General features: G+C 40.5%; 1 protein-coding gene across 10 annotated transcripts in view; it reads right to left on the bottom strand.

Moving 5' to 3' along the window:
• Positions 1-22,886, bottom strand: part of LRRC4C (leucine rich repeat containing 4C) — a 1,200,301-nt gene that overhangs the window by 158,878 nt on the left and 1,018,537 nt on the right. For 3 of the 10 annotated variants that reach the window (XM_019470146.2, XM_019470154.2, XM_019470155.2), the window contains exon 1: positions 4,842-6,612. The exons of the other annotated variants lie outside the window; for them this stretch is intronic. The gene's annotated coding sequence lies outside the window, so the exon portion shown is untranslated. Of the gene's footprint in view, positions 1-4,841; positions 6,613-22,886 lie in introns of those variants that run through there. 10 annotated transcript variants of the gene reach the window in all.

The raw sequence follows: 22,886 nt of genomic DNA, 5'->3' as shown, positions 1-22,886 counted from the left end.
TAAGAGGCAAGAGAGTCTTGATCTCCCCGGAGACTCCTCCAAGACACCATTTATAAATCATTAATTTTTTATGTCTGTGTGACAAAGTACTTGGCAACCTAAACAAAGTTTACGTGGACACAGAGTATGTTTTCCATAATTCACAAGGTATGCTTCAGTCGTTTCCTGAGGGAATGACACTCACTAAAGCACTCCCAAATACACTTTAAAAGCGTGTTATCTTACCAAAACAAAACAAATGAGCAAAGGGGAGGATGGGGAGAGAGAGGAGGAGGGGAGGGAAACCAAGAAACAAGACTCTCAACTATAGAGAACAAACTGACAGTTACCAGAGGGAAGGAGGCTGAGGGGGTGGGTGAAATAGGTGATGGGGATTAAGGAAGGCACTTGTCAGGATGAGGACCTGGAGATTCAAATAAAAACTTAGAAGAAAAAAAGTGTAGGATCTCGCCAAAAATAGTTGTACCCATTTGTGTTACTCTGACCCTATTAATGTATTTCTCCTTTTTAAAATCTATAGCAACATGAATTTAGGTTAACTGCTTCCCTCAAACAAGACAATATCAGGGTTTTTTTTTTTTTTTTTTGGTAAACTATGCATGAAACTGAAATCATAGATGCTCAATTTAAATGTGCACTTATTAAATGCCTACTGTACGTAACATACGCGATCTGATTTCATCCTCATGGCAGTCAGTTCTATACGGGTGTTATTACCTCTAGTTTACAGATGAGCAAACAGACTCTGAGAGGTTAGATAGTGCATGTAACACTCATGACCCAGTGGAAAGCTGAATATTCAAATTCACTTATGATACCAGAGTCCACATTTCACCTTTAAGAAGCACCCAAAAAAGTAAAATTTATGAAATGGTAAGAACTTCCACTGAAGTGAAAATGATTAGCTTTAAGATGCTTTTCCAAAATTAACACAGATTTCAAACTGCTTTCCTAATTGGAAAGAAAACAGTATAGAATTCCAGTGGGCAATTCCTCAGCCTGACTTTCCCGTTATCACCCACAGATAAGATATCAAGAATAACAATAATTAAAACAGTAGGACTCCTTTTCCCCCGGAGAACAGGTCTCTGGAAACATGTTGACAAAAAGGACATATGAGCAATGACCGTGACTGGCTGCCTCAGAAAACCACTGGTAAGTTGATGTTGGAAGATTTGAACACACAAAGTAGAAGACAAGCATGTCTACATGGACTCTTGATTTCATTCCCCTGTCAGGCCCTTATCCTATCACAAAGTGAAGATTTTCAACTAACATAGAATTCATTATAATTAGGAAGGCTATGCATTCAAACTGTGGACTTGGGGGCCTTAATATTAATGGAATTTTATACTAGCTACTTTAAGTTATATAATTGTCTAGAAACCTGTCTTTACTTTGAGCATGCCAGAGGCAGACAATGTAATTTATAGCTAAAATTATACATTTAATATACAAGAGCTATCACATGCAACTTTTAGACCGAAAGTATACACAACAGCATTATTTTTTGCTAAAATCTCTCTCAAGTATTATTTTTGCTGAGATTTATTTTTCTGTAACTTAAGGAGAAAATCTTGATTTTCAGCTTCGGGCTTGAAGCAGCATTTCCTATCTAAAGTGATCTAGTACAGTCAATCTGTCCTGATAAGACATCAAAAGAAGAATCTGGCAACTCCTGTAAGGTCAGTTGCGCATTCCCTAGTTCTCAAGTGTAGCCACTAGAATTGGTAAAGTGCTCGGCCAGCCTCTATTAAATCCCCAGCAAGTTAATCCAAATTAATCCAAGAACAACCATAACTAACAGCCTTCCTCAGAGGGTCTGTTGTGCTTGGGGCTTTGCATAACATTACTTTTAAGTCACAAAGCAATTCTAACTTGCTGACATTATCATCCCCACCATACAGATGAGAACACTGAGGGTCAAAGAAATTAAAGATATCGCCCAAAGGGCACAGTGATTAAGTCAGAGAGGGGGAGATATTTGAAAAGGCAACCTCAAAACTTGCAAAATCCAGTAGTGTTATGGGCCTGTGGCCCTCAGCAGAATCCCAGTATACAAGTATCTACTCAGGAATGTTATTCAGTGGGTACGACCCTCAGCCCTGAGATAAGCTGCAGTGAGGTAACTTTCCTAGTCTAACATGGTCGAAATTCTTCCATCAGACCACGAGCAAGTTGCCTAAAGTATTAGGCCAACTCTGAACGCCAAAAGAAAGGGGCTAACCCCCAAGCTGGCATGTCCCTAACTATAATGCTGGTGAAGTGACTCACTGGCATGGAAAATGATGACACCCTTAGATGCTCCATCATCTCTAGATCTGAAGAACACGTTTAAGTGGAGGTGAGTGGGAGAACACGTTTCAGCCCACGACTTTAAACATATCTATACCCCTTTTCTCTCTCCGTCTGCCCTCCGCCACCATCCCCTTCTTTTCTCCCCTCTCTTTACAGAGAAGTTTGCAGGTGTGGAGGGTACAGAGAGGAGCTGACAAGGTTTAGGAGAGGGACACACTCTGAGATCTAATTGGAGTAGCAGTGAAGAAATTCTGAATTCCAGAAAAGAGAGAGAGGAAAGAAATAGAGAGGAAGGAAGGAAGGAAGGAAGGAAGGAAGGAAGGAAGGAAGGAAGGAAGGAAGGAAGGGAGGGAGACCTCCGTTGATGGGCAGAGCCAGGCTGATTGCATGACTGGATGGGTTTCCCACGTGAAGCCCAGAGCTGAGCTGTCCAGTAAAAACAATCAAAGTTCACTTTTATTTTTCCTTTTTCTCTTTTGTCACCTGTGCTAAGTTGCAACTGAGCAGAAACTTGAGATAACTTGAGTAAATCTATGATCACAAGTGGTGACTTCATTGTGGTCACGTAAAAACAAAACAAACGAGCAAACAAAACCTTGCAGAAAACCTTGCAGAAAACCTGCAAGGAATTTTAAGATATGCTGAAACCTACAAGGACTCAGAGGAGAAAAAGAAAATCCTGCACGATTATTTTCATAGGTTGGTAAATTTATTGCCCGATCTGTGTCCCAACAGGAAACATGTGCCCAGAAAAATAAATTAAAGAAGTGCTCAGCTGTAGGCTAGTTTAGTTAAGGAGTAATGAAAAGGATAAGAATAGATTATGTGAGTGTAGGAACAGACTCAGATGCTTTTAGCAGGGTGTTTCTGGTTTCTGTTATGATCTCTCTAATATAAATCTAACTCCATGGTTCTTAATGACTCTCCAGGGACCACCACTCACCAGATTAAATGTGCCCAACACCAAGAAGGGACCCAGGAGATTTCTGCCTCTTATCTCCTTTGGGATATACCAGAGTTGAGGATCTTTTTTTTTTTAGTAGTATTAAAACTAGGGTTATCTGAGCTCTGCTATCAAAAAAAAAAAAATCTAAGAAAGGATATGAATAGTGGAGATGGGCTACTTTTAAGGTCCAAAGTAATAGGAGTCTACTTCAAGCTCTCAGGACAGTTTCCTTCCTTGACCCTTCTAGATAAAAATGGCAGCTGTGGGGACAGAAGTAGCCCTGTCATATACGGTTGATTCCTATCCGGCTTGGATCCCAAACTGACTTTTGCCTGCAGTTCTAAGGCTTGTGTGAGTCACCTGTCTCATAAGGTTTGGCTGTTACCCAGAGTTATAGCTTGTCTAGGCCTCAGTTTCCTCCTTTTATTGGCATGAGACCTCTGAGGAGTCTTCTGGCTCTAAAGTTATAGGAGTCTATGATTCTGATAAAAGGCCCCCGAGAGGAATATAGAAGGATGAAGAGGAAGAGTTCTGTTAAACAAAAAATTAAAAGCCAGCTCCATGACCCTGGAAACTATGGAGGAGGAAGGAGATGGAAAGAGGGGTGATCCTACAGGAGATGGAAAGAGGGGTGATCCTACAGGCCCCCAGGCTCTCCAAGCATTTTCAAGCTTCTCTTATTTTTCTTTAGTGGCCTCTCTCTCCCAAGACAAAGCTGGCACTTGAGAAGCACTGGGGCTTAACACACAAACCTTTTCTTTAGCTCCTTATCTAAGTTGCCACAGGACAGTAGATTTCTGCCTTTTTTCTCAAGAGCCCCGTTTTGGTGATGTTAGAAACGTTTCTGGCAAAACCCAAGCCAACTGCCCAAGCCACCTTCGATCTACGTATAGCCTCTCCATTATCCAAAGAAGTGGTTAGTTTGAAGGAGGTTAGGTTGAAGAGAAGTGGGTCCTCCTTCTCTTTCTTAGCACTGGTGAGAACCTAGGTAATCTGAGGACCACACTGGAGCATGTGTGTGCAATACATATGGGGCAAACGCAGCCACCTCTTTCCACCACTTCCTCCCCCATGCCCACTCGCCCTCCCTCAATCCACCCACCCGCCAGAAGCCAGAAGCCATCCTTCATCTGCTCGGTGTATTATCATATTTTTGTGTTAATACATTCTGTTGATCTGCAATGTCAGGTTGGATAATGAAATTTAAATTGGGTCCCTTCGATTTCCAATGGCTAAACATTTGTGCATCTAACTCCAGGGCTGCCCTGCAACTTAAAGGCATTCTAGAGTGTCAATCACACAGCACAGGCACCCCACACTGCAGCGCCTTTCTTGGGGAGATTTTTTTCCCCTGGTGAAGATTTGCAAAGGCCTTTGCCCAGGATGCAGACAACCTGCATCATTATAACAAACCGGCTCATTGGTGAGCACAAGCTGAGGGAACATATGCCTGGGCCACCCTCTCCTTATTTCCTGGCCCCCAACAGCCAGGTCTTTAAAAATCACACTGAAAGGGGTGAGGGGATATAGGAACCGGGATTGCTAAATTAATGTGCATTTTCTTCATCAATAAAATAAGAAAATAAGGATCACTCACTGTATTTCAGACTGATCACAGCAACATCCAGATGGAAATCCAGGTGGTTAAGAACAAGCGAAAACGCATGATCTTGACACCAAAAAGAAAGAAAGAAAGAAAAAAAAAAAAGGTGGGGGGGGGAGGTTGATGAAGAAAAATCCAACTGCAATTATCCATCAATTTTAGTCAACATAGGCACAAATCCAACTGTGCTCTCTGCTGGTTTGTCTCCCCCAATCAATGCCTCATTCTGCCGCGGTCAACTTTTCTTCTCCGAAATTTCTTTGCAGATGTATTATTAATTCCCTCTCCTCTTGTGGGAAATTCAAAAAGAAGAGAAAACACCACCATAGCAGGTCTTTACTTTCCTAAAAAAAAAGCCCCAAACTTTCAATTCCAAAAATATCTCCTTGGCTTACTTTCTCCTTTATAGAGAAAAACGAACATACTTTTTCTTTGTGGATCCTCCGTTCTCCATTTCCAATCATCCTTTGGGGAGGGGGGGGGGCAGCTGTTTTATTATTATTTATTTATGTCAGAACACACCAAGCCCCGTGGGTCCGACACTGGTTTATTTCATTTTTCAAGGCTGCCTGTGGGCACATATACACATTTGTGTTAAGATCCAGGTCTCACAAGGAAAAGCTTCCTCCTTCCGTTTCTCTTGCACAATCAGTTTATCCACGGCGTTCGGTTCCAAGAGAGAGCTGCGTCCCGCATCCTTCATTTTTGCAAGGCACCCAACCGCCACCGCCACCGAAAAAGTCTCCTTTTACATCATTGATTCCTCACCCCTTGCTCCCCCTTCGAAGAATTTGGGGATCAACTCCCCCCACTCGCCACCCTTCCGGCCGGCCCCTTCTCCAAAGATCTGATTAGATTTCTCATCACAACCCAGTGCGCAATTGGATTTTTGATTTCAGCCACCCGGCCAGCCACCTTCCCCTCTCCCTCCAAACTCCCTGTTATATCCTGTCTCCTTCCCTCCACCGCCTCTGCAATTTCATAATCTCACGTTAAATGGAGTGCGGGGGGCGGGGGCGGGGGCGGGGGTAGTGGAGGAAAATTTCAAGGCTCCGTCAGCTGTCAAGAAGAAACCCATTCCTCTCCCCAACCCCCCCCCCGCTACTTTTTTTTTTCTTCTTCTTTTTTTTAAGGCTCGGGGTGGCTTTCGTTTCCTCTGTCCCCGCCCCCACCCCCGGCACCCGGTCCAGACCCTCCAGGTGTTGCAGAACTCCGCGATCAGCGCCGGGATCACGGGGGAGACGCGTGACGCGGTCCCTCGCCGGTGGCCCCCGCCAGCCCCGGGGTCCCCTTCTCCTCCATCAGCGGGCAGCGCATCCGGGGGCGCCGCGGCGAAAGAAGTTCAAACTGGGCTTTTATTTCAAACGGGCAAGGCGAAGTGAGGGGGACCGACGGGGTGTGAGGCAAATTTAGAAATCGTAATAATAAGGAAAGAAAAAAAGGAAAATAGAAAACGGAACGAAGGAGGTTGAGAATTTTGTTAAATCCCTAATCGCGGGCTCCTCGCCTCCTTCTCGAAGGAAACTGCAGCTTTGATCTCATTTCCAGCTGCGTCGGGTGCATTTTGGAGCCACAAGTTGGTCTCTCTTCGCGCAGACCTTCCCGACGCTGGCGGGTCCTCCGCGAGGAGACGCGTTCCCGGGAGCGCAGCTGCTCCGCGCCGTCCTTAGCGCCATCGCCCTGGCTCGCGGCTCCCTGCGTGGCAGAAACCCCGGTCCCCTTCCATCCACTCCGGCCTCAACTCTCTTCCTCCCCCGCCCGCTCCCCTCCCGCCCCCCGCCCTCCCCGCTCTCCCCCGATAAATAAATGCGCTCCTTGTGCCCGCGGCAGCCTTTCTCCCAGCCAGTGCCACGTCCTGACGTTTTGGGTCCTAGCTCCCCAAACCTCCTCTCGGACTGCAGTCCCTTTCCTCCTCTGCCCCTCTTTCTTTCCCCTTTTCCCTTCCCTTTCTCTGCTTGTGATCAGTAAAATACAATTACCCAATTACCTCCCATCATCTTAGCACTGATTGGTCAATTGCATTAACACTTGAAGTCGGGGACGAGGGGATTGGAGCCTCTGCGGTGTGGCACTGCTGCCACCTGGAGGGCAGAGCCTGAACAGCTGAATTTCAAAGCAACCCCCACGCTCCGAGAGGTTAGTAATAGGCAAAGAAACTCAGGGATTTGTGTGGGAGAAGTTGTCAATTTTTTTCTAAAAGCCTGCCTGTTTTCATCCCGAAAGCCAGGAGTTGGAGCTACAAAGGGGAAGACATTGAAATCAAATCACCACTAGGATTCAAAAATATCACCAAACACACAAAGCTGTTGCTTTTCAGATTGCTGTGCAAGAGACTCTCCTCTCCCTAGCCAAGCAGGCTGGTCACAAGGTAAGGATTAACACGGTACTATTACCCAGGACAGGATAGGCTGATCAGAAGGCATCTAGGAGTAACCGAAAAGCTGCTGGGAAGGGAGACTGTGGTCCAGGAGGATAATCTCAACATGAGAAAGCACTGTAAAGGCGAGATAGGAGCCTTCAGCCTATGCAGCCTTGCAGTAAATTGGCCTGTTCAGTTTGTACAAGACATCCAGGACAGCTTGACAACTCAATTCCAACATCCTTCCTCCTGGTTGTGGGCTTTTCCATCAACTCCTGTTAAGGGGTCGGGGTGGGGGTGGGTGGGGTGGGCCAAGTGCCACATTTCAATTTCACAGGGTATTCTTAGAAACATGGAGGGCCCAGGAAATAAATATTAGTACTACATTCGTGTTGGTTTCTTTCTCCACTATATAATTGTCAATAAAAAAGTGTGTATGTTGGAGGAGAAGGGAAAATATATATATTTCAGGCTCCCTAATTAATGATCTTTGTGCTGATTTTATTTTTAAGAGATCAGAATGCGTACTTGGCTTTAAAACAATTTAAACAAAGTGAGTTCATCAGAATGAGAAATGTCATTAGAAAAAAAGGAGATTTTTCCTAAGGGAACATCAGAGGCATATCCAACTTGACACCAAGTGTTTTTTTTTTTTTTTTTCTTTCCTGTTCCCTTTATACTACATGGATTTTTTTTTTCCACTTAGCATTTGAAAATGAAAGGAGAATTACATTTATACATGTATTTGGGTACTAAGCACGTGCTGTAATATGTGTCTCAAATGTTCAGAATTGGCAAGGGGAAAGGCCTTTCTTTACCCATGGATTGTGATTTATTATAATTTCTCCATCTTTTTGAAAAGCTCTGATGGAGTTATGAATTGCATCAACATGTAAATTTCTTGAGGGGTGATGGCATTGCTTCCAGTTTTAAATAAATGCTGTATTGATTGACTTAAAACATTAATGGGCAGTTGACTGTAACTTTGTCTTTTGAAGCTCTTACCCTTATATGCCAATTATAGTTTATCAACTAAAAACCATTAAAAATTACACTTACTAGTTACTCTAGATAGCTTCAAAGGAGTCTACACTCGGGTTCTGAAGTAAACTAGAAGCCATTTGAAATGCAAATTTCCTTTTTAGGGACTTTGACAGCAAGGGAAAGGCCAATGATTTGTTTTTCAAAGCTGATTATTAGCTACCTACCAGACATCTTTAAAGCCTTTCAGAATGAATTAATCTATCAAACAAAGCAGCAGGGAAGGATCAGTGCTATTTAGCCAAAAAAGAAAAAGGAAGGCTTCCCATTCCTGTTTACCTTCTTATTCTTTTTCCACATCAGCTACCCATTCACACTATATGGGACCTTGCATTAGTCATTTGGTTTTCATTTTTTGATTCAGACTCAAACCAGTGATTATGGGGCATCTATATGGCATACTCTTTTGCTGACTTCTCATATACATCAACTTATTTAAAACTCAAAACATCCCCTTGAGAGATTTTTAAAGATGGAGAAGGGGACGCTAAAGCCACATACTTGGTAAATGCCATAGACAAGTTTTGAACCCAGATCTATTCAATAGCAATTCTCCTAGTTTTGCTACTACTTCTAGGTAGTATGGGGAATACATCTCAGACCGTCACAGGCATTCCGGCTACAGTTATCAGCTCTGGAGGTGAATGTGTAACCTGTGGGGAGACGAAAATGCCACATTTGTCCCTGAATGATCTTACTCAAGGAGAATTGAAATGAGTACTAAACAAGCTAACCATCATACAAATACACATGCAAACTAAATTGTTGTTCAGCAATGATGTAAATATAAACAAATATATAAATATCTGTTCACTAGAAGTTGCCAGGAACTGTCAACAAAGACAGGGTATGTGTTCAAGTAGAATTCTTTATACAAGCTCTTTTAGAGGAAATAATTACCCAATGAGCAATGGGATCGGTCCCATTGTCACACTTCCGGTTAGTCCCTCTGAGTTGCCAAAAGCTTGGGGTGGACAAATGCCATTAAAATGAGATAGCCCTGGCGAAGAGGAACATGGTGCTGACATGCCAGGTTTGTCTGGGGGCATACAGAATCCTGTATTTGTTTTCCTCTCCTGATTTATAGGCATTTGGTTGGTGAAATGAAACTACCATGTTGTTTCCCTGTGTGCTGGTGACTCTACCTGGTGTGATCTTCAGCAAACAGCAGAGGACAGCATCTTGTAACCAGAAATACAAAATAGCAAACAGAAGGAATTCAGTAACTTTGCTTAAACATTGAGAAAACATGGACATTTCTGTTGTGTTTATTAATTTGATTTCACAGGCTTGAGGCCACTGTATTCAATTCAAACACTTAGGATTTGGGTGTTTAGGTTATCAATTCTGGGAATAGATAGTCCCTTTCACTCTCAATTCTATTAAACGGGGTCACAATATACTGTGGGATAATCGTATGAAGCTTGCCTCTATCGTCACACATAATGACACGTGACTTAACTTCTTTAGATCAACTTCTTTTGAAAACTACTTTAATGATAAAAATGCCGTATTCCGTGGGAACTTAGTACATGTGTTATGCCATACGAAATGTTATGCTAGACCAGAATGTTGTATTTTAGAACTATAAGATATCCTAATGGTTATTCCTTCTTTGTTCCTTGAAAAACAGATGAAGATACTAAAGTCCAAGTAGATTTGCAGATTTGTTTCTACAGTGGCTACCTCTCCACCCAGTTTCTACCCCATATGGTCTTACTTTTTGGTGCTTCCCTACGTTAAAATTTTTTTTAGCAATAACTGGCATTTAATGACATTTGTGAATGCCAAGTTCAAAGTATGTTCTAAGTATGTTATAAATGTCAACTCATGCAATCCTGTAAATAATTTTATGAGTTAGGTGTAATTAATTACCATCCCATTTTATAGATAATGAAAGTAGAGTTGAGGGCACCCAGCTAGAAAGTGACAGAGGCAAGATTTTTAGCTCAGATTATTTTGCTTCAGAGATCATGGTTTTAACAGATACTTCCTGTTATGATACTAGATGGAAATGACTTGCTTATGTCTGTATTCATCCCCCACCCCCCGCTGCCCAAAGCACGATTGATTTAATGAGATTTTTTTTTTTTTTGTTATTTCTAATATTGTGTACATAATTGAATAAGTGTCTAAGACTATATGACATTAGGAAATGGGAGAATATATGTCTTTTGCCTCTTACTGGATATTCTTTTCACTGTGGTACACAAAAATGTTAGAAAGATGACGTACTTACTGCAATTACTAAATAGAAAAAAAACTAATAAAAGATGTAACCACGTAAAATGATAATCAGAGAATTATAACTTTTGTATCAGCTAGCAATTGCTGCATAGTTAACCATCCCAAAGCTTGGTAGCTGAAATCAGTTATCATTTATTTTCTCTCATGAGTCTATAGGCCAGTCAGAGATTGGTTAAGTGGCTCTTCTGATCTTGGCTGGGATCACTGTTAGCTGATATAAAATAGACTCAACTTGGGTCACTGGGGCAGCTCAGCCCCATTTTGTATGTCTCTCTCCCTTCATCAGCTTGGCCTAAGCAAATTTCTTGGCGTAGTAGACGTCCAAGAGAGGAAGCAGAAAGGCATGAGTGCTTTTGTATGAATCACATATGGTGACTTTCTGTTGGCTAAAGCAAATCACTTAGTTGAGCCCATTGTCCAGGGATGGGACGGGTCATTCTACCCCCGATGGGGGGCGACAAGTTGTAAAGTTACAAGATAAAAGAGAGTGAAGAATCGGAGCAATCATTGCAATGAACCCCAACTTGTATACACTACAAATAAGAAATTTCCTTCACGATTACTGGGATTTATAGGAAAGAAAATTCTCTACATAAGGGATCAACTGGTCACTTATTTCAACAGATGGATGTTAACTTCCCATTATGTGTCATGCATTATGAAAGTTATCACTGACTCCTCTGCTACCCCCATTATCCTGATCACATCTGTTGATGTTAATTCAAAACTGGCTCAACATCTGCCCAATTTGCCCAATTCTTTTTACTGTATTACTTTGGGAGACCAGGCTCAGGTTCCTCTGTGGACCCTTTGCCACCCCCTCCCTACTTCCAGCTAGCTTCTGAAAAAGAAAAGCTGACGAGAAAGTTAAATGGAAGAGACAGTAAGCAAAAAATAGGTTCCATATGTGCAATAACAAGAAACCACAACAATGGGAAAACTATTTGTGTTGCATAGGACAAAGAATTCCTACTCTAAATGTATAACTACTTGTTAGAAATAACCATTAGAAATAAATGAGAAAAACAAAACTAGCCTTACAGGTGAGCGGAGAAAGATACATTACAAGTCAGTTTGCAGAAGAACTGGCTATTTGAACACTTACTGATACCCATGTCGTTTAGCACGGTGCCTGGTTCTTTGGCCTCTTACAACATCGTGAATGATGGATGAATGAACTGTTTACTTGGGGAAGGAAAGCGGGTGAATAATAGGTCTGCCAGTTACAAGCAATGGTGATACAATATGGACAGATTTTTACCAGCAGTAAGTGTACAGAGCTTGGGGAGAAGAGGAAATAGTAGCTACCTGTGTGTGGGGGCAATCCTAGAGGACTTCACAAGTAGGACATGTAAATGGGCTAAGAGCTTCATGAATGTTAGCATACGGTTGATGGATGCAGGATTGCCATTTTGCAGCTAGAGAACAAGGAATAGGGCGCATTCCAGGAAAAAACAATTTGTGGCCCAAAGATGAGCAAGGCTTAAGATGCTCTAAATTATGTACTTAGCCATGGGAGAGGTGACCAGACTATTGGATGCCATGGAGAGATCAAGAGAGTTCAGATTTTGGAAGTAATCTTAAAATGTTCCTTCTAAGAGAATATCAACTGCAAATGATGTCTGGGAAGGAAGGGCAACAGTGAAAGGAAGGGATCGTAAGGGAGGATCCTTCCTTTCTCAGACCCACTAGGCAACGTGACAAATTTTAGGAGTGACTTAAAGGAATAAGAAGAAAGCTGACAGAGACAATTGCATGACAATTTGGCAACCAATTCTAAATCAATTTAGATCCAATTACATTTTGGAAATCCTTTTTAAATGGTGACCCAAGCACTTGTAGAACACAGTCTCCTTTATCAAATGTTTCTAAGGGAGATGGTATCTGTGCATAGAAACTACATGGTGGCATTTTTGTACTAACTTAGGATTCTTTGCACCGAGAAGAAAATTGGCCATAAAGGTATCTTTAAAACTCCACCAGGAATTAGTTGATGGTGTGAATCCAGTTGTGTAATTTGAGAAGACAGCTGTATTTTATCTAGCTAAATCAGCACTTGATACTAAACAACTCCTAAAGAATGTCACTTTACTTCAGCATTAGCCATGCAGTGCAGATTCAAGAAATGATAGCTTTGTTTCTCCCACCGTATTACCATTGTGTTCTCAGGAAATGAAGTGCATAGATTTCAAAATTCAGTTCTCTTCACATTGAAGATGCATTAGCACATCTGTGATTCCAGGCTTCCAGCTGATTTAGTAGCACATGATTCAAATAATGTTAAACGATCTGCATTTTTAAATATCCAGGTTTCTAACATGCACAGCGTTTTTGAGGAAAGTAAATGACCAGGAGAAGCTGCAGATTGGAAAAAAAAATCATCTATTGTATTTACATGGAAAGTGAAAATAACTTTATCACTCAAATGAAATAATTCCCTAAATGCCAAAATAAGCATATATAAAGAAATATTACTCCGACTCAACTTTCAAAACGGGAGGGGGGTGGGAATCCTTTGCTTCACGACACAGATGGTTTTTAAAGCCGTCCACAACTGTATGAGTTTTGTAAGGAAATGTGATGTAAAATAAGTATCCCTGTGGCAGATGGAAATCGTGAGGCGTGTTGTGGAGTTGTGGTCTTATTGAATGGAGTGAACCCTGGGTGGCTGCTATGTGATTGAGTGTTTGGCATTTTACTACAACCTGCCATTGACAATCTTCCTGGAAAGGGTTTTTATTAAACGTTTAAAAAATCATGTGGGAGTTCATATTTTCACTACGATAACAATTATGCCCACATGGCAGAGGGACCTAAATAGATGTTTTTCCAAAGAAGACAGAGAAGAGCCAACAGGTACATGAAAAGATGCTTAATGTCACTAATCATCAGGGCAATGGGAATTAAACCTACAGTGAAATACCATCTCACACCCATTAGAATAGCCATTTTCACTCTCCCTCTGTCTCTCAAAAATAAATAAAGATTGAAAAGAAAATTTTTTAAAGGGGCGCCTGGGTAGCTGAGTCGGTTGGACATCCGACTTCGGCCCAGGTCATGATCTCACGGTTTCAGCTCGGCGTCGGGCTCTGGGCTGATAGCTCGGAGCCTGGAGCCTGCTTCAGATTCTGTGTCTCCCTCTCTCTCTGCCCCTTCCCTACTCACACTCTGTCTCTCCCTGTCTCTCAAAAATAAATAAACATTGAAAAAAAATTAAAAAAAAATAGAATAGCTACTTTCAAAAAGACAAGAGGGACATCTGAGTGGCTCAGTTGGTTAAGTGTCTGACTCTTGAATTCAGCTCAGTTTATGATCTCGTGTTTTGTGAGATTTAGCCCTGCGTTGGCCTCTGTGTTAACAGTGCAGAGCCTGCCTCTCTCTCTTTCTCTCTCTCTCTGTCCCTCTGCCTCCTCTCTCTTTCTCTCTTTCAAAAATAAATCAACAAACTTAAAAAAAAAAAGACAAGAAATGACAAGTGTTGGCCAGAGTGTGGAGAAAAGGGAACCCTTGTGCACTGTGTGTTGGTGGGAATTTCAATGGGTGTAGCCACTACAGAAAACAGATATGAATATTATTCAGCCATAAAAAAGAAGACAATTTTTGACAACATGCATGGACCTTGAAGGCATTATGCTAAGTGAAATAAGTTAGAGAGAGAAAGACAAATACTATAAGAGTTGCACTCATAGAAAGAGCATTGAATGGTGGTTGCCAGACGCTGGGGGCTGGGGGCGATGGGAAGATATTTGTCAAAGGGTACAAGATTCCAGTTACAAGATAAATAGGTTTCAGGGATCAAATGGTGACTATGGTCACCAATATTGTGTTATATACCTATAAGTTGCTACAAATGTAGGTCTTAAAGTTCTCACCGCACACACACACGCGCGCGCACACACACACACACACACATACACAGGTAAGTACGTGAGGTTATGGAAGTGTTACTGTGATGGTCATTTCACAATACATTAAATGATAACGTGCATCGCGAACTCACATGTTATATGCCAATTATAGCTCAATAAAGGTGGAAAAAAATCAAAGAATACAGAAAAAATATGCTGCATTGAAATTTAACTTCCTACTTGAATTTTTATTAATATTACTGGAAAACAACATTTTTGTTATTGTTCTTATTTATTTTAGTGGCTATATAAAAAAGTCCACTGAATTTTCTCACTTCTTCTATTTTCAAGTCTGATTTTTTTTTTATCTCTAGGGTTAGAGGGTGGCAAAATAATGATGTCAGAACAAAGCTTGTCTTTGAAGGGGACTATCCCCCTTTTGGGTGTCTTTTCCTTTTTATTTGTCTTTACATGAGCCTAAGGCCTCAATCATAGGTATATCCCTTCTCCAGGAAGTAAGACACGAAGTCAGCACATCTGCATATCGGTGCAAATGTTTTAATGAGTACTGATTTTGGTGGGTTCTGTATACTGTGACTGGGAAAAGTGTTAACAATTTTTCACTATTTCCCAGAGGTGCCTACATTTTTAGAAAGGATTAGTGTGTACTCTAAAAGACAATATGTTTGATCCAAAACATGGAGTAGGGCCAAGAGCAGCAAGATTGGAATCGCAAAGTCCTGAGTTAGAATGTGGCAAACATTCATTGTTTGTACTTTAGGAGAACAGAAATTACTTAAACTTAAGGAGAATGTATGACAGGAAAAGAAATGAAATGCCAAAAAATGAACCTACACATGGCAGCCAGATCAAAGATTGTGTGTGTGTGTGTGTGTGTGTGTGGGAGCGTTTTGGGAGGAGTTTGTTCAAAAAGCAAAGGGGTATCATTGAGGGATATTAAGTTAAGGAGTAACACGTTAAGTTTGGGACTTTCAAAAGACATTACAAGGGGCATTATGCAGATGAATTAGAGAACAACTGGAGAGCAATTTGGAAACTATGGGAGGTTATAGGGATTCAAATAAAGGCAACAGCCTTGGGGTTAGAGAAGGAGAGATTGGTATAAGAAATGCCAAGTGTTAGAATCTACAAAATTTTAATAATGTGTATGCTTGTCATTTATTCATTTGTGTGTGTTCATTTGTTCATATGTGTGACATTCTGGATGGAGACTATACATAACTTCCATGCAACATAGTGAAACACTTCCTAAAAATAAAGCTCTCTCAACAGGGAATGGGCTTCCAGGTAAAATTGTCATTGGAGTTGTTCAAGCATAGGCTGTGGTTGCGGGTGGGTCTCTAAGGTGACTTAGGTTGGATAAGCAATTCCCAAACATTGTCCTGGATTAAACTTCCACTGGTCCACTCTAGCAAAATGAGACAAGTAACGGCAAAGTGGTGGGTTTGTCCTATTTATTAATTAGTTGAATTGAAAGCAAGTATCTTCAATTTCTGATTAATTCCTACCTACATTTTTACAACGATAATTTCCTTTCTAATTTTTACTTAGTAATGTTTGAACTGTAAATATCCGGTAAAATTAATAGTTGGAAACACCCTGTTGAGCCACTGTATATTTATTCATGTTAATGACATGAAAAGTGTTAAAGTCTGTGGCCCGCTACACTGATGGCCTCTGAGGGCCCTTAGGACTCTTAAATTTTGTGCTTTTGTCAGAATAGGACCACCTGAAGAAGTGTTTTCATGTAGATCAACAGAACAGTATGATTGACATTATTCAGCCTTTCATAAAACAAATCAGTGTGTCAGTCTATTAAACTGCAGAAAATGCTCCCAAAGTTTCCAAGTACAGCCTTTTTAAAAAGTGAAATTCTAAAGTGAAATTGATGACATATTATAAACACTTGTTCAAATGTTCTGTTCATAGCAAAATACATCATTGCAAAAATGTTTAAGAACCAAATTGCTAGCATCACTCACCAAAGTCAACTATTTTGGAACCCCCCCACATACAAAACTACAGACCTGTATCCAGCCATTTTCTACGTATCTTTAGTGGCCTGAGGGGCCTGGCAGTCCAGACTCTTTTTTCTTAAGGTTCTGCTGACAGGCAATGCCATTACACTAAGCTTCAAGTCATAGAAGGGTGCCTCTAAGTGCCTGTGCAGTCAAATGCCACAGGATTTCAAATGGAAATGACATGAATTAATTTCCTGAGAAGAACAAAAAGGAAAGGAAAATTGAGAAGAAAGGCAGCTTCTTGTAACACAATATGCAGATTAATGGCGCCCACTGATTGATTGAAGTGTCAAAAATGTGCCTTTCATATAAATGAAGCTACTGAAAGAGTTTGGGGGGGGGATCTCTCACTTTCTCTCTTATTCATATGAAATCTTAACTGGTAAAGTCAAAGTAAAATCAGTTTTTCTTGGTATCTTTAAAATCTTCTCTATCCCAAATGCTCACCTTTTGAACATTAGTCCCTGGGTGAAAGAGGGTAGATCCTCCTGAGGGCATCTCATTGTACCAGGAATAAAATTGAAATTCCTTATATTGGCTTGTGAAATCCTATTTTTCCCGGCATAACCAACCTCTCTTAACCTTTCTTCAATTTTATCTTACATCATCTGCTCCTGCACTTAGCTTCTCCAGATTCACAGGCCTTCTTTCTGAGCCGACAATAGGGTCTTAGCACTAGCTGTTCCCACAGCCTAGAACATCTCCTTCCTGTTCTTTGCAGGCACTGATCCGATCTTGGTCTAAGAGAAGCCGTCGCTCCCAAGAAGCTGAAGTAGGCACCCGATGTCTATCACATCACTCTATTTTGTATGGTGTGAAACACTTATCTTTCTTTTTAAGAACTCTGTGGAATTGTTTATCTCTGCTGGACTGTGTTGTTCCTGGGAGTAGAGACCTTGCCATTCTTGTTCATGGCTGTATCCTCTACTCATAGAATTCATGGTGAAAATGCTGAATTCAAATTTTTGAAAGAAGCGCTAAGACAATAATAGTGAGATCTGGAAGTCACTGTGCGGCATCGATAAGTAGTTAAGGTAGGAGATTTGAGAAGGACGTGTGCTGTTCCTTTAGCAACCACTCTGTGGTCGCTCTTAGGTAGGGCTTCCCTGAATGGCAACTAGGCATCCAGTCTTGTTTATAATCTGTCAAGTACAAAGAGAGGGAAGAATTTATGTTCCTAACTACTAGTCATACATGTATACTATTGGGTAAAAGCTTGGGCACTTGAGACCAACACTTGAGGTTTGAATATTGCTACTACTTCCTAGCTGTATGACCTTGGGTAAATCATGTAGCCTCTCTAGGCCTCAAAGACCTCATCTATCAGTGGTTATATCTATCCTATAGTCATGAAGAATAAAATAAAATAAGCCACATGAATAGTTACCACAGTTGCTAGCGTCTAATGGGTACTCATTCAATATTAGTGGTACTTTCTACTATTCATAATGATACCAAGCCTTCAGTTACCATGGGTTCTCTTTTCTCTTCCACATGTTATCTGGCCATTCAGGCCATTTTCTTGGCTTTCTCTTAATAATGCAGCAAACGTGAAAAAGAAGATAGAATCTCACTCCATGCTTTTTGGGAAAGTCATCCCTGATTTCTCTACATATCTCATTCAGCCAGAATGCCTGGCTAGAGGTTAAAGTAACTTTAATCTATACAAATATATAGCAAAATAAATGTTAAAACCGTTTTTGGAAGAATTATTAAAGAAAATGTCATTTTGCCCTTATCTCTTCTATAAAGATTTAGTTATTATATCTTCAAAAAGGTCAAATTTTCCTTCTCCCTAAGTTTCTAAAGAAATCTGAAAATGTGGTATGCCCTTGAACTAATTGCTTCACCTTTCTGTGTCTTAGTTTGTCTGTTTTAAGGAAGTATAATGATTCCTAACACAGCAGCTGTTCACTTTATGGTAGTCAGGTGAAAATTAGTTTCTCATGTTCAAAACCAGAGTCACCTTCACAACGTCCCCCAACACACACCAATGCATTCATTGGTTTGTCAGGCTCTCTAGTTCCTCTGTGGGCAACATTTTTTTTCCCTTCCTGTGCACTCCACATGCTTTCTCTCCAGTTCACACTCTAAGCACCTACCCTAGTCCCAGACCGACTTTTAGTCCAGGGTCTTTCCTACCCCCAGAGGAGCCCACTAATGGCTGACACATCACTGAAAGCATCAGCTATCATTCAAAGCAGCAAGGAACATTTATTGAGCGCTTACTATGCATAGGGCATTGTGCTTACTGCGCCCTTACTTACTTTATTTGTAATGTCATTGAACTATAGCTTCATTGCATGTCCTGCCCATATTCGGAGAATCTCATTAGCTACTTAATTGTATCCACATTCTTCATGCCCTATAATGTGGCCCTAATCTTGTTAGGCCTTTCACTATTTTAATGACCTCAGGCAAGTTTTGTAATCTTAAAAAAAACACAATTTCCTCATCTGTAACATAAGGAAAATATAATACTACAACCTCACAAGGTCATTGCAGAGTTTCTAATTTGTGACACAATTGGCATTTGGGGTCCGATAATTCTTTGTTTTGGGGGGTGCTCTGTGCATGTAGGATATTTAGCAACAGCCCTGGCTCTACCCACTAGATGGCAGTATCACCCTCCCTTCTCCCTCCCCCACCTCACGCCCACCCCCATTTACAGGAAAGTATCTCCAGACATTGCCTGATCATCCCCTCACAACAAACATACTGAAGACTACTAGGGTATTGGGATGAATAAATTAGACACCTTTAGATGCTGGGCATAAATGGTCCCTTCCAGTCCTAAGTTCTTGGGACCCCCTCTGCTTGTACCTTACCATTCCCCAGTATTATCAGAGGATGTATGGCTCCCACGATTAGTCCTAGGTTTCCTTGCCTCCTTGCTTTGCATGTCTTTCTACTGCTACACTCTCCTACTCTACTTCTGCTTTGTAAATTCTTCCCTACCCTCCAGAATACTGCTCCTCCCAGAAGTTTCCCCTAATTCTTCCAAACTGAATGATCTCTCTCCCTGTAAATACTTTGATCACCATTTTTGTGTCCCAGTCATGACCTTTACATGATTCCATATTGTATAGTTATTGGTGTCATTGTATTGTCTCTTCTCTTGGGACTGAAAACTCCCAGAGAAAGAGAGTCCTTGTTTTCTGTCTTTTTAGCCACCATAGATGTGAGCACAGTTTGGGGCATGTATTAGTTGCTCATTAAATGATGTTTGTTAAGTTGAAGTTAGGACATGGAAGAAATAAGTGACTTATTAAAAGGCATTGCCTACAAATGTTAAAGTAAACTAAAAAGCATTAGAGAATAAAAAATTAAAATTATATCCAGATGCTTGTAGAAATAATCAGATAATTGAGCCAACTGAGGTTCACTGTTTAAATTATTCATGCAACTGCCTTAGTTCTCTGCTTTTCATTGCACATGTAGGAACAGCTGAGAAAGAATTATAGTTGTCATTTGGAAACTATTAAGTAATTTGCCTACTGATGGAATCCGTAGTCTTCTGCTAGAAACAGAATTCATCAAATAAAGGAGATGCAAACAAATCTATATTATTGCTTTATTAATCAAGAAGGAGGTCCAAGGAGGCAACTGCCAGTGTGGAATGATGCAAGTTACAAGTGAAATCGAACTTCTATTCCCCACCTATACCTCGTGTCTTAGAGAAAAAGCACTCCTCTCCCCCCCAATACATGCTTATTTGCTATAGTAGGTGAAATTCCCTGATCTCCCAGAATTTGAAATCTAGACAAGCTTATACACAACCACTGTTACATTATGCAGTTATGATAAAGTAGAAAAGACACAGATCTTCAAGTTGGGAAACATGGATTAAAGACTCAACATTACCTCCAAATACAAGTGACTATGTTATGCCAAATTATGGCCCTGCAAAGATGTCCACATCATAATCCCCAGAACCTATGCAATTTTGAGAGAGAGGGAGACAGAGTGTGAGTCAGGGAGGGGCAGAGAAAAGGAGACACAGAATCTAAAGCAGGCTCCATACTCTAAGCTATCAGAACAGAGCCTGACACAGGGCTCGAACTCTGACCAAGAGATCATGACCTGGGCTGAAGTTGGACACTTAACTGACTGAGCCACCCAGGTGCCCCTAATCACAAGTATCATTGTAAGAGGAAGGTGGGAGGGTTAGTATTCCAGAGAGAGCAATTTGAAGATGCCACACTACTGGCTTTGAAGTTGTTTGAAGATGGAGGAAGGGACCACAAACCAAGGCCTCTGGAAGCTGGAGAAGGCAAGGAAACAGACTCTTCCATAGAGCCTCCAGAAGAAAGTCAACTCTGACAACATCTTGATTTTTATCCCCTCCAGAACCATAAATAATAGCTTTGTGTTGTTTTAAGCCACTGAGCTTGTGGTGATTTCTTACAGAAGCTATAGAAAACTACGACAGTGAACTTGAATAATCTCAGTTTCCAAACTTCTAAAATTTGGGGTGATAGCTATGTAACCAGATTATTTGGGTGATATAAAAAAGGAAAGTAGTAGACATTGGTTAGTTTAGACATTTTACTGTGTTTTAGCTAGTATTTTGATATAGCATCTCAGTTTATTTTTTCCAGACTTAACCCTCAGACACTCAGGTAGGAATGAGTACCTAATATAGTTATACAGTGAGGAATAACTTGAGCACAGAGTCCACATAATTGGTTGTGTGAGGGCAAGTGACCAGGCAGGCCAACCACAAACCTTTCTCAAGAACGATAAGAAAGGAACTAACCTGCATCCCCAAGACTGCCAAAGTAACTTAATCCTGTGGTGGTTTGGGTATTTCTTACCTTTGAGGAAAAGGCCGGCAGTAAGAAGAGTAAGGGCCATGAAATTAGCAGCAATAGATTCCACATACTAGCTATTGAGCATCTAGATCTTTCCATGCCGAGGCTATTCTGTTCTGCGATTTTTTTTTTTTTGGTTACATGAACCAATAACATGTGTGTGTGTGTGTCCCCGTGTGTATTGGATTTTATTTACTCAAAACATTAAAAAAATCTACGTGAAAGTACGTGGCAAAGAATACACTATACATATATAAAATCAATTTTTTTCTATGAGGTACAAACACTGATGGTAGAAAATTCAGGTAATCCTGACAAAGTATATTAGCCAAACTATAAATCATCCCAAATCCCACAGCTGGAGATAATCACTGTTAATATATGAGTGTTATTTGCCTTGACCATGACTACAAAGTATAATAAATATGAAAATTTGGGGGTTGTTTTCTAGAGTGTGAGGCATCTAAACTTAACTTTGAAGGATAAGTGGGATTTTGATAAGCAAAGATGATGAGAAAGTAATACACACAGACGCACACACACATATATGAATTTTGACAAAGATAAAAAGATAATTCAGTGGAGAAAGGACAGTCTTTTCAACAAAAAGTGCGGAACAATTAGATGCCCATATGCAAAACTATGAACTGTGGTCCATACCACATGCCATACATTAAAAGTTAAATCAAAATGGATCATAGGCATAACTGTAAAATGTGAAGTTATAAAACTTACAGAAGAAAACATAGGAGAAAAAGGTTTGTGATCTTGGGTTTGGTGAAAATATTTTAGGTATGATACCAAATGCATGATCCATGAAAGAAACATAAATAAATTGGACCTCACCAAAATTAAAAGTTCAACTCTTGGAAAGATATTGTTAAGAGAAGGAAAAGATAAGCTGCACACTGGGAGAAAATATTTGCCAACCATGTATCTCATAAAAGATTTGTAAGCAGTATATATATACATATATGTATACATATATACATACATACATACATATATACATACATATATATGTATACATACATATATGTATATATATGTATATATGGCTCATAAAACTTAATAGTAAGAACAAAGACAACTCATACAAGAAAGATAGTGAATAAGTTACAAGCCATATAGATGGCAAATGAGCACATTAAAAGATGTTCAACATCATTAGTGATTAGGGAAATGCAAGTTGTAAGCACCATGAGATACTGCTACACATCTACCAGAATGACTGAGATCAAAGAGTGTTGGCAAGAAAGTGGAGGGACTAGAACTCCCGTGCACCGCTGTTGGGAATGTTAAATGCCACAACCAGTTTAGAAAAGAGTTTGGCTTACCATATGATCCAGCCATTCTACTCCTAGGTATTTATGCAAAAGAAATGAAAGGATACATCCCTCTAAAGATTTGTACACCAGTATTCATAGTATTTTTATCTGCAATAGCTAAAAGCTGAAAATAATCCAAATGTACACCAATGTCTGAATGATAAGAGAACTGCAGCATACCCATATATGGGATATACTCAGCAATGAAAGCAAATGGGCTTTTAGGCGCATACTAACATGGAAGTCTGAGAATAATTATGCTGTGTGAAAGAATCTGAAGAAAAAAGGTATACATACTGTATGCTTCCTTTAATAGAAAGCTCCAGAATATAAAAATGTAAGTGACAGCAAATGATCAGC

Source organism: Panthera pardus, unplaced genomic scaffold (genome assembly GCF_024362965.1).
Source record: "Panthera pardus isolate Hobbes unplaced genomic scaffold, ASM2436296v1 HiC_scaffold_12, whole genome shotgun sequence".
Taxonomy (NCBI): Eukaryota; Metazoa; Chordata; class Mammalia; order Carnivora; family Felidae; genus Panthera; species Panthera pardus.
This window is presented reverse-complemented; position numbering and strand designations above follow the sequence as displayed.